The 18,762-nt window shown below is 35.6% G+C and overlaps 1 pseudogene; it reads right to left on the bottom strand.

Moving 5' to 3' along the window:
* Positions 1-1,052: 1,052 nt before the first annotated feature.
* Positions 1,053-14,078, bottom strand: LOC140971996 (chaperone protein ClpD, chloroplastic-like; annotated as a pseudogene).
* Between the last annotated feature and the right edge of the window lie 4,684 nt (positions 14,079-18,762).

Below are 18,762 nucleotides of genomic sequence, written 5' to 3'. Positions count from 1 at the left end.
TCTTCTATGTTTATTGCGATATTGTTTAGTATTTTTTTCTTAAAAAAATAAGCGGGTCGGCCCGCCTAGCCCGCAGCCCAAGGTGGGTTGGGCTGGGTTGGCCATTTAGAGGCCCGCGAAAATGGCGGGTTGGCCCGCCTCGCCCCGCCTAATGGCGGGTTGCAGAGGGTGGTGGGCTGGCCCGCCCCGCCAGTCCGTTTTGACATGTCTACAATAGATGAAGAACAAGAAAATCAATTTAAATATGAAATCAAATGCATTGTCAACTAATTAATTCAGCTGTGGACCAGTGTTTTTCAAATCTAGTTTGTTTTCCAATAACAGTTGGATACTTTCATTTTAAATCTTAGGACAACAATAAAAAGTCTAAAACATTAATTGGGTCGTTGAAACTATTCGTTTTATTTTCTTTCATGGAAATAAAAGAAGGTTTTTCGTAGATATGTCAGAATGGGTTAGGTTTGTAGACTGGTTTAATCGACCCTTCTCACTATATAAAATAGATGAGTTGAGTGACAATTTCTCAACTGTCAAATTATACATAAAATTATCAAGGTTAGTCGAGTTGGCTCACCTCGCCATCTAAATAAGTGGATTGGGTTGATAATTTCCTCAACTCACCAAAAGACAAGTCGATCCACCCTTTCCAGCCTAATGACGGGTTGCGGGTCAATTCGCCCCCTCTATCCCGTTTTACCCTATCTAGTTATTCAATTGAATTGAAGTTAACATGAATGTTTATAAAGGAAAACACGCGTAAAGATGAACAAAAAAATGCGGAACCTCAAAAAAAAATTGATACATGGAACCTCAATTTTAGTGTTCTGCAAGTGACTTTATTCAACTCTTATAAAATAAAAATTTTGACAGCATACATTCACACTTTTTAACATCTTTTATTGATATATTTATCAATAATCATGGATCTTAACATCGTGAAAATATTGTAGAAAACAAGTTTGCAAAAGTGAAATCATAATTTGATATTTAACTCGATAGAATTCAAATCTCGAATTGGTATACAACAAATTAAAATTATAACTGAAGCCAAATATCTTATTTTTCGAGTTTCAAACCGACTTAATATATAAACACAAAAAAATTTCAACTCTCACTTATTTGAACTACTTGCAGCAATACTTGCAGCAATACATCATTCCTTCATTCAATACTCCTTTTTGTGTAGAGCCAAATATATAATTGAACATGCTCCAAAGAATGAATACAGGGCATATTCTATACACAACCCTGATTGTTGATTACATGAATCACTTATACAAGCTGTACAAAATCTAACTCAATAATCAATATCTAACTCAATTTTCAATACACTATAATATGGGGGTTATATCAGGCAACTGGATTTTTTTGTTCCTGACAACAGGGTATGCACCCTTATCTAATTGAATTACAGCAACGTCGCCAGACTTGAAATCCCCAGAAATTACGGATTCACTCAACAGATCTTCACTGATGAGTGTAACGGCTCTCCTCAGAGGTCGTGCACCTTAGCTCCAGTCATATCCCTGTTGGCATATCAAGTCCATGACTGGTTCCGATATCTCCACACCGATTCCCATCAACACCTCGTGTAGCATTACATCAAGAATTTCGAGCAACTGATGCACGTGGAGAAGAAAATTCCATCATCATTATATGCACGTGGAGAAGAAAAATTCATCATCTTGATGAAACATACGAAAGGGAGAAATAGATGGTGTTTTAGTTTAGATATATTGTGAAGTGATGCATTTACCTCACATAAATATAAAAATGATTCTTACTACAATTCAAGGTTGAATCTGAAACATTTAAAAGTCAACTTTGAACCTACCACACCTTCCGAGGGAGACTGCAAAGGGGCACTCCTAACTCCTAACCATTATGTTCTTTTTTCAACATAGACAAGGGTAATTCCTACACAAATAAAAATTAAGCGGAACGGGGGAGGTCCTCGTCTGAAACGGAACATAGGGTGATAGCCAAGACAAAAGATCTTCTATTTTTAACTCAGCTATCTCTTCATGTTTTTCATGGAGGTTACACCAATGGAATTCATTTCTCATACACAAATATGAAAAGAAAAATCTCAAGTATTCGAGCCAATTTGTGAATTTATTGACAACTCTTTTAGGTTGGATAGAGCTCACAGATAAACCCCTTTAATTCAAACTTGACACGGTGATTGATTCAAATCTCCTCAATAATTTGCATGGTGATGCTGAAAAATTCATGATGTCTATATAATTTAACCTTCACAACATGCGACATGCGGTCAACTAACAAAAATGAACCATTGGTCAAGAAGCTGAACCTGAGTTTTCTCGAGAGCGCGGAACACCACTACTTCATCTATCCTGTTAAGTAACTCGGGACGGAAGTATGCCTTCAGCTCCTCCATCATAAAGCTTTCAATCCAGCATACGATGTCGAGCTATCTTCAGCCGTAAAGAAACCAAAGGAATTCTGTCTACCCTTTGCAATAGCAGCAGATCCAATATTAGACGTCATTACTACAAGTGCATTCTTAAATGATACTCTTCGACCCTATCACGCAGAAAATCAAAGATACTTTCATTTGGAATCATGGAAAAGTATGTATAACAAAACAAGAGACAAGAACACTCATTGTTATGCAGTGAACCGGAAAAATTTGCAATTTGAATTTGTTCTTGAAGTTAAATTTCATTTTTAATCCTACAAACTAATATTGCCTGGTACTGGTAGAGTAGATATGCTTGTATCATTTTGGCTGGAAATCACTAGCTCAACCAAACTGTCACAACCCAATGTGAAACTCTGGGCGCCTCAAATTTTCCAAATTGTGGTGAGAACTAATTTCACAGTGCTCTGATTCCCAAGTTTAAGAGCTTGGTTTACGGATGAACATTCAGCCCACAGTTGATAAAAAGAGATTTACAAAAAAATTAAAAGATTCCAGCCAAAGTGATCAAATGCTTTGAATCTGTAATAATTAAGCTAGGGGACTAGAAGTTAAACCAACACAGATAAAGCATCACAATGGGAAACCCCCAATAACTATGGGACAAAAAATGTGCCTTTACAGGTCCATGCAACACCACAGATATGAAAACAGGTAAACCTGAGAATCTGTTAGGTGACCATCTTCGAACAACTGCAGGAGAATATTGAATATATCTGGGTGAGCCTTCTCGATCTCATCCAATAAGATGACCGTAAAAGGTCGTTTTCGAGTACCTCCTTCTCCATAACCCACGTAACCAGGGGGAGATCCGATTAACTTACTTATTGTATGTCGCTCCATATATTCACTCATGTCCAATCATAGCATGGCTGACTCCTACATGAGTGCAAGTTCACACAATTTCAGCATGCTGACCACTACATTCGATTGACAAGCGAAATGAAAATACGTTATTTTGACTGAAAATTTCATATAGTTCTGTCTAAAGAAATCATTTGAATATGAAATCAGAAGTCAAAGCATAAATGGCAGTTAAAGATTACTAACAGAACCAAAATAACTTGCTGCTAATGCTTTGGTGAGTTCAGTTTTTCCAACACCAGTTGGACCACAGAAGAGCATAGCAGCAATTGGTCTATCTGGATCTTTCAAGCCAACACGGGATCTTTTCACAGAACGACTAATAGTAGCTACAGCCTCATCTTGACCGATGACCCGTTTCTTGAGCTGTTCATCAAGGCCCACTAGCAGCATTCTTCCGTCAGCTGTCAGTTTTTTCACTGGAATCCCCGATCACAATAAAGCAAAAGCTGCTATGTCCTCTGGACCAACCATTGGAAATCTGTAAGGGGAATATGTCTGAGTTTCTAGTATTGAGGTTTATTCAAGCAAACAAGAATGTGAAGCTTCTTACTCATCATCTGAGAGTAAGGGACGCAAAAAAGGTTCAAATGCAAGTTTCTCATTATCTTGCATCCTCGATATATCACTATTTTCAATCAACTTTCTCTCTAGTGACTGCTCATACACAAGACATCTGATTTATTCTATTTGAGAATATAGATATAAAAGAATTGGCCAACTAAAACAAGCAGGACTGGTGACATATGGAGTAACAGCATACCACTTCATGCATAACCTGTGCAGATCTAATTTCTTTCCAATAGTCACTTGGTGACTTCGAAAGAATTGAAGTTTGCATTTCCTTTCTCCTTTTGGACGCCTCCATACGAGCTTTACTTCCTGCCTCATCTATAAGATCAACAGCTTTATCAGGAAGATATCTATCGGGAATATATCTTGTAGACAGATGCACAGCAGCGTTTATTGCCTCCAATGTGTATCTACATTTGTGATGGGACTCGTACTTCTCACGCAGACCCAACAGGATCTGAACTGCATCTTCCTATATATTGATTCAAAGAAACCACGTAGTATAAATGACAGGAGGATAAAGGGAAGAAAATCCTAATATTGTTATAGACGCAACGGAAGTATGAAATTGTTGTTGCTACCTGGCTTGGTTCATTAATCAAGACAGGCTGGAATCTTCGGGCCAATGCTTTGTCTTTCTCAAAGTGCAACCTGAATTCATGTTGTAGATGCAATACAATGCCACAAGCAAAATGTAAGTGCAATCAGACAACAAAATGATGTCCAGATTTCTGTTTATCAGCTACACAGCACATGTAATTCGTCCGGATTACAAATTGTTTGGCATGTATGTTGTCATCGATTTAGTTTATACAAGATAGATCAAAAGTTGTAAAAAAATTTAGTTAAAAAATCAAATAATTCTAGATCATTCGAATAATAATGTATAAAACCTTACACGCAAACCAACTCTGTCAATTTTTATCAACAAAAATGAGATTACTTCAGTAAATTCAATTGGAAACCAAATAGAAAATAAAAGGCCTAAAGTATTTGTGCCTAACATATAGTATACATTATATCACGCATACATATCAGAAAGTAATGTGGTAACTAAATAGGTGGCACACCAAACAGACCAAAACAATCCTTAAGTTGCTCCTATTTAACACATAACTAGGAATTGAAGCACATATGTAGCATATCCGTGACACATTAGTGATTACTATTTTCAGTGAAAATTGTATTTATCAATGATTCTAATTCTAAATATATAAAAGGCAGGCTATGGAACCCACTCGTGTAAGGAAGTATATGTTCTGATTATTTTCATTCATGAAAGTGTCGACAGAGTAAACACACACTGACACACCTCAATGCAATAGTGAAGAAAACACTATATCACTAATAGCTACCTGCATTTCACTGCGCCCAAGTGCTGGCTTCAAAAGATTAGCTATGTCGAGCCCAGATCCCTTATTTCCTCGTCCAACCATGCCAGAACCAATGAGAGTATGGACCTCATCAATAAAGAGGATAATATTCCCTGAAATATTACCTCATAACATAAACAATATTTGATCCTAAACATAAGCCAAACATGCGCTCACCAGACTTTTTAATCCCCTTAATTAGCATGGTCACACGCCCTTCCAACTCTCCCCTTTCTTTCGCACCTGCAATCAGTATTCCTATATCCAAAGATAGAACACGCTTTTTCTGCCAAAGAAGGAAAAAATATTTTTGAGATCAACTCTCTTAAGAACAAAACTATGATTAGTAAAGAAAGTAAGTAAAGAGCATTTTTCACCCCCAAAGAGGAAACCCACCATAAGGAAAAAGGGAACATTTCCATCAGCAATATTTATTGCCAACCTTTCAGCAATAGCTGTCTTACCAACCCCAGCTTCACCGAGAAGAATTGGATTACTTTTGGTTCTTCGACAGAGAATTTGAACAATCCTCCGCACCACCCTCTCACGTCCAATCACAGGATCGATGAGTCCACTGCTAGCACAGGCAGTAAGATCCACACAGAATAGGTCGAGAGTTTTTTTCCTGATAAAAATCAATTGACAATAAAATTTACTCTATTCTCATCAAATAATAAACCCAAGAACAGAAATCGGGAAAACTGCATCTTATTTCAAACCTTTCCCCGTTTCAGCTGATCTAGCTTGATCGACTTTCTCCGGAACGACATTCTCACGTGACCTCTTGAATGCAGAGGTAGGTGGTTCTCTTCCCTCTTTTCCAAGCTCCCCTTGTAGTCTTGAGACTCCCACTGCTGCTAAATGATTTTTGTTTGCCCCTAATCTGAAATCGTTTAGATCTGATTTCAAAATAACACTATGTTAACCACTAAACACAGAAATCATCAGTTGGAATCACAAATACAATCAAATGGACTAGAAGCACAACACTCAGGGGTACACGGCTCAATCTCACTAAAGAGGATATCACCAATATAGATAAAAGCAATCAGTTGTTATGATACATTATTGATGGAAAGCAAAAGTAAATCGACCAAATTAAATGAAGGAACATATGCTCATAATACAAAATTCATCACCCACACTGCACAAAAGAGCATCACCCATCCAGGACACTTTCAAATAGCCAAATTTTCACGAGCGTGCATCAGTACTGCGAGGAGCACTCTTCCACGGCGCTCAGAAGAAAATGTTTCTCAATTTTTTATTTAAGCGTTCAAAAAAAGACGAGCTTTTATCCCTTAAATTCATGCATAATGGACTAAATAAATTAGGGAATCCACTTTTTCTAATTTTTGCGACTATTTTTTTTTTACAATAATGAACGCTATCCTGCAACAGTGATGAAACTGATGATCGATAGAACTCAGTTCAGATAAAGTACATAATATATTTTGGGGTCAGAAACATGAAAAATCTATCATTCCACTGGTCAGCTATCATAGCCTTGCACAAAACATACTCATCATCCACAAATTTATCATCGAATTATAACTCTTCAAGACACGATTCACATTTCCATCATCAGCAGTTAACAACCCAATTGCAATATGCTCCGGCGCAATGAAATTATACCCCATAGCCCTTGAATACTCCACAGCAGCATCAAAAACTAGCTTTGCGCCGCTGGAGAATAACACATCCGTAGCAGACGTCTCCGATTGCGAAACATCCCCGGTTCTCCCACCGTTCTCGTTATCCTCCTGCCACAAACTCTGCACAGGTTCTCTCGCAGCTTCCACAGTAATACCAGAACCTAGAAACCCTCACGAGGCGCGATCCTCTGCCATAAGACCCAGGCCCCAGCAGAAGGTGCTGAGTAAAGACCATATCTTTCCCTAAAGCTTTAGCTTCCCTCTGCGAGAACACGACCGCTTTAATCGCTCTTTCAGTGAATTTCTCAAAGATGCCAGAAACAATAAAGAATGATCGCCTCGATTTCTTGAGAGAAACCGGATGGGTTCTACGGGATGACTGCCGGAGTAGGGACAAAGAACACCCGAAATAATCCGAAGTGGAAGAGGAGCAGCTCGTTGTGCAACTGGTCGCAGGAGAAAATTTCTTTAAAAATACCAAAATCGTCTTTATAACCTATTTTGATTTGAATTGATCTACGTGCTTTCAAAATGATATCAGAGTCGTATGTTAATTTATTTCAAACACATTATTTATTATTATAAAGAAACGAAATGTTTGAGGAGGGGAATTTCGAAAATTATGAAACCGAACTTAGGTTCGAGAAAAATAATTTACAAGGATTATTCCAATATTTTGAAATATACACAAGAACATCTAACTATGGTTAGATATCCAGAGCAGAAAGGAAATCCTCAGCACCTTCAGGTAAACTTATGATTCAATCTAATAAGTTTCTGGAAATTGTATCAGATTCTTCTAAGCTCTATTTAGATCTTAGAGAAATTCAGAAAATAGTACAAAACTATGGCAATATGCTATATTTTGTACCGCAACGAGTTGAAAAAATTCTTGAAAACCAGGAAGAAATTCTTGGAATATTAAAGGATATTCAAACAAGAATTCAGAAACTAGAACAACAACCAGGTTCTAGTAAAAGAACTTCAGGAGGATGGTTACCACCATCATTTGGTACTGAACCCTTGTTACATCAACAAGGAAAGGCCAGAGTGGTGTCAAAACCTTTGACTGAAGAAAAGATGATCAATCTAATTAAGTCTGTCTCAGAAAATAAATTAATCTGATGACAACTTTAGAAAGGATTGGTCTAGAGAATCTACAAGAGCTTGCAGAATCTTTCGCAAATCTCAAAGTTGTAGATCTAAAGATGAACACAGCAGGAGGTGAAACACCTGCTATAACTTGGTCATCTTCTCAGGAACCACCAAGGGAAAGTGTGAGATCTCAAAATATACACATGAGAGAATCTCAAACTGATTTCCATACTGGTGGAGGATCACACCCTGCGGGAACAAGGACAAGGAGAAATCAAATTCCCTTGCACCAAACACCCTATGGGAAAACTGTTTTAGATCCTATACATCCTTACGGGGTTATGCTTAACCTTGATGTATTAGATTTCAAAAACAGAGAAGAACTCATAGACGATTGGACATCTGCTATGAGAATCGCAGCAGGAACACTTGATCTCAATAGAAAAGGATTCATTAAACTTTTAGAAATGAGTCTCATGGGATCAGTGAAAATTGTTTGGGACATGACTTCGGTGGAAACCAAAGAATCAGTCTTAGCCGGAGAATCTCTAAGCGAGATAGCCGGAAGAATGGCTACCCTATTTAAAGCACAATTTATAGGGGTAGACTATTTTAACAGTCAGGATACAGAGAAGAGGAAGAAATATACTCAAGCTCCGTATAGTCTTGAATTACATGACATCTGTTTAGTAGATGAATACATTATGTTATTCACTAAATATAGATGGAATTCAGGAGTCGAAGAAGATATAGCTATGCAGCTTTTCTTCGCAAAAATGCCAAGTCCCTGGAGAGAAATGCTCATAAGGGAATATGTACCTGGAAATCCAGATACATTGGCACGAAGAGCTTCTTTCCTTAAAGGAAAATTGGCGGAATGGTGCCATTTGGCAGCATTACAAAAGAATTACAAACGATTAAGGGGTATTAACAAACGTACTCCTTTGTGTTGTAAGGAAAATGATCTTCCAACAATTATTGGAAGTAAACCACAAAAGCATAAAAGGAAAAGTTTCAGAACTCATCCTTATGCTAGAAGTGGAAGAAGTTCTTGGAAACCAAGAACAGTATGGTCTAGACAAAAAGCCAGATCTTATAAATCTGGACAAAGAAGCGGACCATCAAGGAGTAGGACATCCTCCCAAGCATCGAGTACATCTCGAAACACAGGAAGAACACCTACAAAGAAAACTTTCAGAAGAGCTCATACACGAGCTAATGAAAGTTTTAAGGACTGTAATTGCTGGACATGTGGAGCAAGAGGACATATCTCGACTAACTGTCCAGAAAATGAAAAAAGAGGTATTAAACGCTTCGATCCAACTCCGGATATTGAAGAAGCAGTTTATTACCAAGATCTTATTCAGGTATACCGATTTGAGGACATTGCCTCAGATGAAAGTATATATGAAGAAGAAGAAGTCCTAAGTCAGGAAGAATCCGATGGAACTGAATCGGAATCTGACTAAAAACGAGGTGTTTCGACACGAAACACATGAGGACTTGTCTGGGTTCTTTAGCCAGACAACAATATCTCATAACATGGTCCAAAGGATTATGAAAGAAAATCCTAGTCTACAGAGATATCAAGGATTCTCTGCAGGACAGGTAGAAAAGTTCTTAGGAAATCTTGGCCTAAGAAACAGAAAGCATCATCTGATCTATAAAGTTTCTAGAAGGGAAATGGCAATCCCAATGGAACTTACTGGAAATAGAATGGAGATGCAACTAATTCCTTCTGAAGAAATTAAGGAGGAATTACAAAAACTCAAGATAGAAGTAGCGAAGACCATGTCTTGGATTCATATTGGAGCAATCCAAATTATGATAAAAGCTACTTTAAAAAAAGGTATAGATTCACCCATTGATATTGCTATATGCGATAAAAGAATGGGGAACCTTCAAGATTCAGTGCTGGGAACTATCTCAGGAAATCTCTGTGCAGGCAAGATTGTAGGAGTAATCTATCCAAGGGTAGCCTACAACCTGGCAGATCGAGATTTCAGTCGAGCCTTTACATTGCATAAAAATTTCAAGGAGAAAAGACTGATGAAGGAAGGTAATAGACCATATTCTATTACCTATCAAATCTCATATGCTTTATCTAATACACATCATTCAGAGTTGTTTATTAGAAATGAGTTTATTGAGATACTAGAAATATTTGGAAAAGTTGCTCTGGCAATTTATCCAGAACGAATTGAATTTCCTGTAATACAGGAAACAGATATCCAAATACAAGACAAACCGATTGTACAAAGGAATCAGAATCTTAGATTGGAATCAAGAAGACTATCTTTTCAAGGAGATAAAATTACAAGCTACAGATGGGGAAAAACCCCTATCCAAGAAACCCAACATGAGCTAAAATTTTTTTTCAACAATAGGAAAGCTTAGATGCCCAGAAGGGTGGAAAGAAGTCGAAATAGTATTTGATATTACGAAACAAAGGAATCAATTTTCTTGTAATACCATCTACTGTTTAGAACAACATATGATAGGAACTTACCAAGGAATGATCCAAGTCGGAGAATTGGAAGTTCATATCACAGGGATTCCAGGAAAAGAACCAGATCAATTGGTTATTGGACTAGAGTTTCTTGAGGAACATAAACCTTGGAAACGTTTAGAGTATGGAATGGAGTTTATGGCAGAAGATAAGATGTGAAAAATCCAATGACCACAAGTCCATTATCCATATACATTCCAGGAGGAAGGTGATATGAACAATATAAGGCAGAATATTTTGCTGCTTATATTGATTCAGGTGCTGGCATTTGTACAGCAAAACGAAGAGTTTTTCCAAATAATTTGGAAGAAGAATTACCAAAGATTGCTGGAAGAGATTTTTCCAGAAGAATCTTAATTTTATGTAAAGGGATTAAGATGACTGAAATAATGATTGGCGGTGCTGGGCAAACACCTTGGTACAAGGTGAAGACACCACCAATTTATTTTCATGATACAGGAGCTGACATTTTACTAGGAAACAATTTCCTACAAATGTTCAAATCTTATATTCAAGAAAATGAGACTAGAAGATTAGTGTTTACAACTCCTTGTAACCACAAAATTATAGTCCAGAGACTACGAGAGGCATTTTACAGAAAATTGCCGATCCAGTTTCGCAGCAAGCGTGGTGATTCAGGACAACTTCTGAACCCAAAAAGGAAAGATTCTAGAAGGTTTGGAGAAACAATGCTCCAGTTGAGAGCAGATAAAACGCTCCAACCAGAAGATATGGAATACCTGAAGATAACTCTACATCAGAATGAAGTAGAGTTTGAATCTGAGGTATCCTTAGAAGATGTCAAGAAAAAGATCAAAAAAAATTACAATGAAAATCCTTTGGCATGGTGGGACAGAAATCAACTCAAAGCTTGCCTTAAAATTAAAGAAGGCAAAGAGTATGAATTTGTCCGTTGCAAGCCTATCCCAATGAATATCATAGATCAAAGGGATATGCAGATTATAATCAAGGAACATTTGTACCTTGGTTTAATCAAAGCAGGAATGTCACCATATAGCAGTCCAGGTTTTCTGGTAAGAAATCATGGTGAGATAAAAAGAGGAAAACCCAGATTAGTTATTAATTATCAAGAAATTAATAAGATTCTGGAGTTTGATGGGTATTTTATACCTAGTAGAGAACATCTAATAAGTTGCATACGCAACACCAAGATATTCTCTAAGTTCGACTGTAAGTCTGGATTTTACCAGATTATGATGCAAGAAGAAAGCAAGAAATTCACAGCTTTCTCTACACCACAAGGACATTATATTTGGGAGGTATTGCCAATGGGATTGGCTAATTCACCTCAGATATTTCAAAGAAAAATGGATAATCTTTTTAAAGATTATTTTAAATTTATGTTTGTTTATATTGACGATGTTTTAATAGCATCTAAAGATATGAATGAACATGTTAAGCATTTGGAGATTTTCTCTAATGTTTGTAAAAAAGAAGGACTGGTTTTATCCAAAAATAAAGCAGTCATTGCTACAAGATAAATTGAATTCCTCGGAATTGAAATCGATGAGTCAGGAATTATTCTGCAAGAACACATAGTGGAAAAAGTGCAGAGTTTTCCAGAAAGTCTCAAAGACAAGAAGCAGCTTCAAAGTTTTTTAGGAGTTGTTAATTTTGCTGGGATGTTTATCAAGAACCTAGCAAAGCACAGGAAAATGTTTAGTCCATTATTGAAAAAAGATGCTAGATTTATATGGACGGATGAACACACAAAGGGACTATGCCAATTAAAGGAGATTTGTAAGAATCTTCCAAAAATGGCTATTCCTCAAGATGAGGATGATCTGGTATTGTATACCGATGCCAATGATCATTGGTGGGCAGCAGTTATTACTAAGCTCACACCAGTTGGAGAACAATCATGCAGGTATTGTAGCGGTTTATTCTCAGATGCAGAAGCCATAAGATGGCATATCAACGAGAAGGAATTTTATGCAGTAAAAAGGGCTTTTGAAAAATGGCCATTATTTTTACTTGCAAAGAAATTCACTTTGAAAGTTGATAACACACAGGTGAAAGCTTTTTTAAGGAATAGAATTGAGTCTAAACCTTAGAAGGCCAGATTATTAAGATGGCAAGCATTATGTCAAAATTATATTTTTGATATTGTGATTATTAAATCTCATGAGAATATTCTTGCAGATTTTTTAACAAGAGATGGACAGCATTGACATTGATGCTATTATCAAGATGCAGAGGCATTTGAGGGAACACCTTGAAATACTTCAAACCGAGTTTAACAAGTTAGCACTAAACGCAGAAGTTGCGGGAAGGCTTCAACAAGCTGATAAGAGAATTGTCTCTGATCGAATCACATGATGTTTACAGGCATATACTCAGTTATGGTCTGTAATACAAAGACCTATCCTCCAAGACATTGAGAAACCATTGGTTTCCCAAATGGAGAGTTTTCGAGTACAGGACTCTATACCTGGAGCAGGGGATTCAGATACCCCTAGCACAAGTGTTAAGTCGGGATCATCTCAAGATGAGTCGACGGAAACAAAAATTGAGACTCCAGATCCTTATCTCGAGTCCTCAAGTCAACCCTTCACCTCGGGGATTGAAGAGGGAGAGATCAACCTTAGGCCTCGAACTGACAAAGACAAAACTAAGGTTGGTACTAATGAAACTGTAATTTCTCCATTTCAGGTTTACCAACAGAATTGGGAGAAATTAAACACTAGAATTGGCATCAACCCAGCCATGGTTCGAGTTGATGTCGCAGGAAAATATCCTAGGGTATGGATGAAACAAAATTCATATCCAAAGGAGGCAAAGCCTGGTATGAATTTGGGGCTCTTGCTTCAGTTTATACTACTTCGCCCAGCTTCCCGGAGATATCAGCATTACCAAAATGGAAACAGGAAGCGGTACATGAAACTTGGACAAACAATGATCATTTGTCCAGAGGAGACATTTTGGAACTGTATTTTTTCAGTGCAGCACCAGAACCAGCAGGGAAAGGCATACACGAAGCCTTTCATTTCATCAAGCTAAGGATGCTAGACATGAATTCTCAAAAATTTATAAAGGATCCTCCTACAAATGAAATCCCCTTAGTCTCTTCATTCAATGAAGATGATATATCTACCAGGAGAGCATGGGGTATCTGGGTCTGTCTCACGGAAATGGATAAAGTCAAGTTTCCATTTAAGTTTTACCAAAATTCTTTAAATGGATCATTCCTGTTAAACACTATGACAGGAAAAACTACAAGCTTTGCAGAAGACCTATTCGAAAAGAAAAGAAATCTTCTGTGGAACAGCAAGCTGTTGGCAAGTAAAGAAACTCGCCGAAAATTTTGTAACATTGCACATATAGGAAGATGGTCAGAAAACATCTGCCTTGAATGCCAAAACCAGAAGGAACCTAAATTCGGTAAAGGATTCAAACCGAGATCTGATCGGAAACACTTTACCGACACAAGCACAAGTGGGGATGGACCACATTCACGTTTTCCTCGAGGGCACCTAAAGCCAAAGATTCCTCGACAAAGTTAAAAGGGACATGTGACCAAACCCATTAACAAGGATCACTACCATGTGAGTGGAATAAGGACCACCAATAATCGGTGGAAAAGGACACAAGAACCACTAAGGATGAGTGGTAAATGACAAAAGGACATTGGATACTATATCTTAAAAGAATCCAATGAATAAAAGCAAAACAACTGGTCCCGAAAATTTTATCTATATAATAGAACAAAATGGAACCAGTAAAACACACAAGGAAGAAACCTAAAGAAAATGTATTTTACATATCTGAAGGTGTTAAAAAGGAAAATCAAGTATGAAAGGAAGGAGCTAAAAGCTCTCAGAGCAATAGCTCAGAATTTCCAAGAGAAAGGAGATGAAATCACAGCTGATCTTGTTTTAACGCATTCCTACTGGCAGTGCGGAGAAATAAGAGAATGGGAAAAGTTGATGTCTAGATTAATAACCTAGACATATCATAGGGACCACTCAACCACTACATGGTCCATTTGCAAACTGTAAAGGTTTATCAAGATTTGAAGTCCGAGTTTCAAATCCGAAAAAGCCTTCTATAAATAAGACAGGAAGAAGGAAGTGAAGATCATCGAATATTTTCCTCATTTCTTTCAAACAAATAAATTGTAATATTTCTCTTTCTAGTTTATGTGTTTTTCAAGTTCGGCTACTTTAAGTAGCTAAACAAGTTTCTCCTCCTCTACAGGAGGTTTCAATGTAATAATGAATGTTTGTGTTTGAATAAAGAGATTTTGGCTCTAGCCCCTCTCATGTATTATTTTCAAAATTTTATCTTTTACTGTACACCATAAGGTAGGAAACGAATTAGGGTTGTGCTAAGTGCTGCTGAAGGATCTGTGTCAGTAACCATCGGTTGCGATCGTGTGGTTGGATTGTGAGGAGCAGTTCGTAAAATACGGTGGATATAACCCGGTGGCATTCTGGTCAAAGAGGCAAAAGATTTAATTTATCTTACGGAAGCATGATGTGCCTTTAATTTAAAAAGAAAAATCAATGTAATTAAAATTAAGGTTGAGAGGTATTTTGGGAAAAATTTGAAAACTAGGTATCAAATCCAAAGTTAAAAAACTTTGGGTACTGATACACTAGTTGTCCCTTTTTTAACCGTGCATTTCCCATGCTCTATACGCTCTATCAATTTTCTCCAAGATTTTTCCCATTTTTTGTAAAAAAAAATAATTAAAACATTTTTTTTAAAAAAAAATCCCAGTGATGCTAATTTGATTGGTTTTTTGTTTTTTGTTTTTAAAAAATAATTTGATGGGTTTTAAGGCAAAATAATTTGATATTTTTATTATTACAATAGTATTGAGTGACATTAATTTTATAAAATAATTATGATTACTATCGTTCTATCATCTCATTATAGGCAAAAACTTGTGTGAGACGGTCTCACGGGTCGTATTTTGTGAGACGGATCTCTTATTTGGGTCATTCATGAAAGAGTATTATTTTTTATGCTAAGAGTATTACTTTTTATTGTGAATATCGGTATGATTGACCCGTCTCATAGATAAAGATTCGTGAGACCGTCTCACAAGAGACCTACTCCTCATTAGAACGTAAATATTTTTAAAATATATTTATCAATCGTAAAATATCTTTTATACTATGTACATCAAAATCCATCTTTTTTACATATCATGTTTTTTATTGTTTTATTATCACGGTTCACTTGTTTTTTTTTAAAANATATAGTTCAAGCTCTCTGTAAATGATCTTTGAGCACGCAACGTATAAATAATGAAAATAGACGCCAAAGAAAAGGATGACTTCCGCGGGGAAAAAAACTTATTTTTCCTCCCATGAATTGACAACAAGAATCTACAATGCCGTTAGATAAATTTTATATTTTTAAATTTTAAATACTTATGTTTATTTTTTCATAAAATTTTAGTTTTATTAATTCCCCAAATTATTTTTAAAAAAAAAAGTAAAAATAGAGTTAAATTTAGTCTACATAGAATAAGTAAATAAATTGTACAAATGAAGTTGTCTATATACAGTTTCATACTCTTCCAATTTCAAAATAGAATTCAGTTGGAATGACTACTAAACTTTTGGAGGCAAGGCAAGGCAAGTCGACGAGACAAAATAGTATTTTCCACGCAATCATTTTATTTTCAATTTTTAAATTTTTCTGGCAAAGCAGGACGATACCAAAATTTGTTCGGTGCATCTGGGGGAGTAGCCAAATTGTATTTGATTATTAAATTGCCCAACAAAATACCTAACTAAAGCAAGTTGACCAAATCAAATCAAAATTTGACATATAGGTATAGTTTGGTACATGAGATAAGAAAAAGATTGATAAATAATAGAGAGATTGATAAATAATCCTCTTTATCTCACGTTTGGTACCTTTTTAGAAAGCCCATGATATTATCATGGACCCGTGATAAATAGTTTTATACAAGGAATGACATTTGATAATTTTAATTTAATGAAAAAAACACCACAAATGACTTAATTGTCCTCAATATATAAAAATCTTAAACACTATCGTTCTCTCATTTCACCGCCCAATCAAATAAATATTTTTATTTATTTTTATATATTATATAATATGATAATTATATAAATGAACTCGAGATAATTATATAAATGATTTTTATAAATCTCAATAAAATTATTAATATCACTCGATAAAGGTTAATTTTGTCATTACAATCTAATATATAAATTTAATCACTCTTATTAAAATTATACCAAACATTAAATATAATATCTTACATCTTATATATCATTAACTTATTCTTATATTATATATCACATGTTTATCCTATCATGTGTATCAAACTATACCCTAAAGTCCAAGAATGTGGTTAAATTGACAAATGTATTGGATTACTGTACTAAATTGAAAGATTGATTGAATAAAGTTCTTTATGTTGTGAAAAAGTAAAAATTTACGGTAAAAAGTAAAAATCTCAAACTCTCAAAATTATCACACTACACACTTTATAATATTTTTCTCTCAACTCAATTGTGATTTTCTTCACAAATGAGAGATCTATTTATAGAAAATCTTTACAAATAATCCAAAAATAAAATCATCATTACCTACATCATCACACACTAATTTTCAAAATTTACAACTCTTATTTTCAACATTAAAATATTCAACATTCAAATATTCAACATACACATTTTAAATATTAATTTTCAACACTCTCCCTTGTGATGATGATCATGATACGATGATGTCTTCATTACGTGTTTTTTGTACTGCCTCATTAAAAACCTTACTAGGAAAAACCCATTGGGATAAAAACCATAGTAAGAGAAAAAGAGTGCAGTCACGTAAACTCCCCCTCATGTTGATGCGAACAATTCTTCACAAATTTCGTAGATTATNTTAAATATAATATCTTACATCTTATATATCATTAACTTATTCTTATATTATATATCACATGTTTATCCTATCATGTGTATCAAACTATACCCTAAAGTCCAAGAATGTGGTTAAATTGACAAATGTATTGGATTACTGTACTAAATTGAAAGATTGATTGAATAAAGTTCTTTATGTTGTGAAAAAGTAAAAATTTACGGTAAAAAGTAAAAATCTCAAACTCTCAAAATTATCACACTACACACTTTATAATATTTTTCTCTCAACTCAATTGTGATTTTCTTCACAAATGAGAGATCTATTTATAGAAAATCTTTACAAATAATCCAAAAATAAAATCATCATTACCTACATCATCACACACTAATTTTCAAAATTTACAACTCTTATTTTCAACATTAAAATATTCAACATTCAAATATTCAACATACACATTTTAAATATTAATTTTCAACACTCTCCCTTGTGATGATGATCATGATACGATGATGTCTTCATTACGTGTTTTTTGTACTGCCTCATTAAAAACCTTACTAGGAAAAACCCATTGGGATAAAAACCATAGTAAGAGAAAAAGAGTGCAGTCACGTAAACTCCCCCTCATGTTGATGCGAACAATTCTTCACAAATTTCGTAGATTATGCATCCCAATATTATATATGTGCTTTCTGAATATTGTCGTAGAAAGTGCCTTTGTAAAGAGATCTGATGAGTTTTCACTTGATTGAATGTGACGAACATCAATACATTTATTCTTCTCAAGCTCTTTGGTGAATGCGAAGAATTTAGGAGGAATATGTTTAGTTCTGTCGCTTTTTATGTATCCTTCTTTCATTTGAGCAACACATGCAGCATTATCTTCATATAGTATCACAGGCTTCTCGTCGAATGATAATCCGCATGAGATTTGGATATGTTGGGTCATTATTTTAATCACACACATTCACGGCTTGCTTCATGTAGTGCAATAATCTCGGCATGATTTGATGAAGTTGTTACGAGCGTTTGGTTCTGTGAACGCCAAGAAATTGCAGTGCCTCCACGAGTAAATACATATCCAGTTTGGGAACGTGCCTTGTGTGGATCAGATAAGTATCCAGTATCGGCATAACCAATTATACTTGGATTAGCATCTTTTGAATACAAAAGTCCCAAGTCTGTCGTTCCTCGTAGATAACGGAATATATGTTTAATTCCGTTCCAGTGTCTCTTTGTTGGATATGTGCTAAATCTTGCCAATAAATTTACGGCAAAAGATATATCAGGCCTTGTACAATTTGTAAGATACATAAGGGCACCGATAGCACTTAAATATGGTACTTCTGGACCAAGAATATCTTCATCATCTTCACATGGACG

Source organism: Primulina huaijiensis, chromosome 3 (genome assembly GCF_012295235.1).
Source record: "Primulina huaijiensis isolate GDHJ02 chromosome 3, ASM1229523v2, whole genome shotgun sequence".
NCBI lineage: Eukaryota > Viridiplantae > Streptophyta > Magnoliopsida > Lamiales > Gesneriaceae > Primulina > Primulina huaijiensis.
Note: the sequence above shows the minus strand (reverse complement) of the source record. Positions and strands in the feature narration are given on the sequence as shown.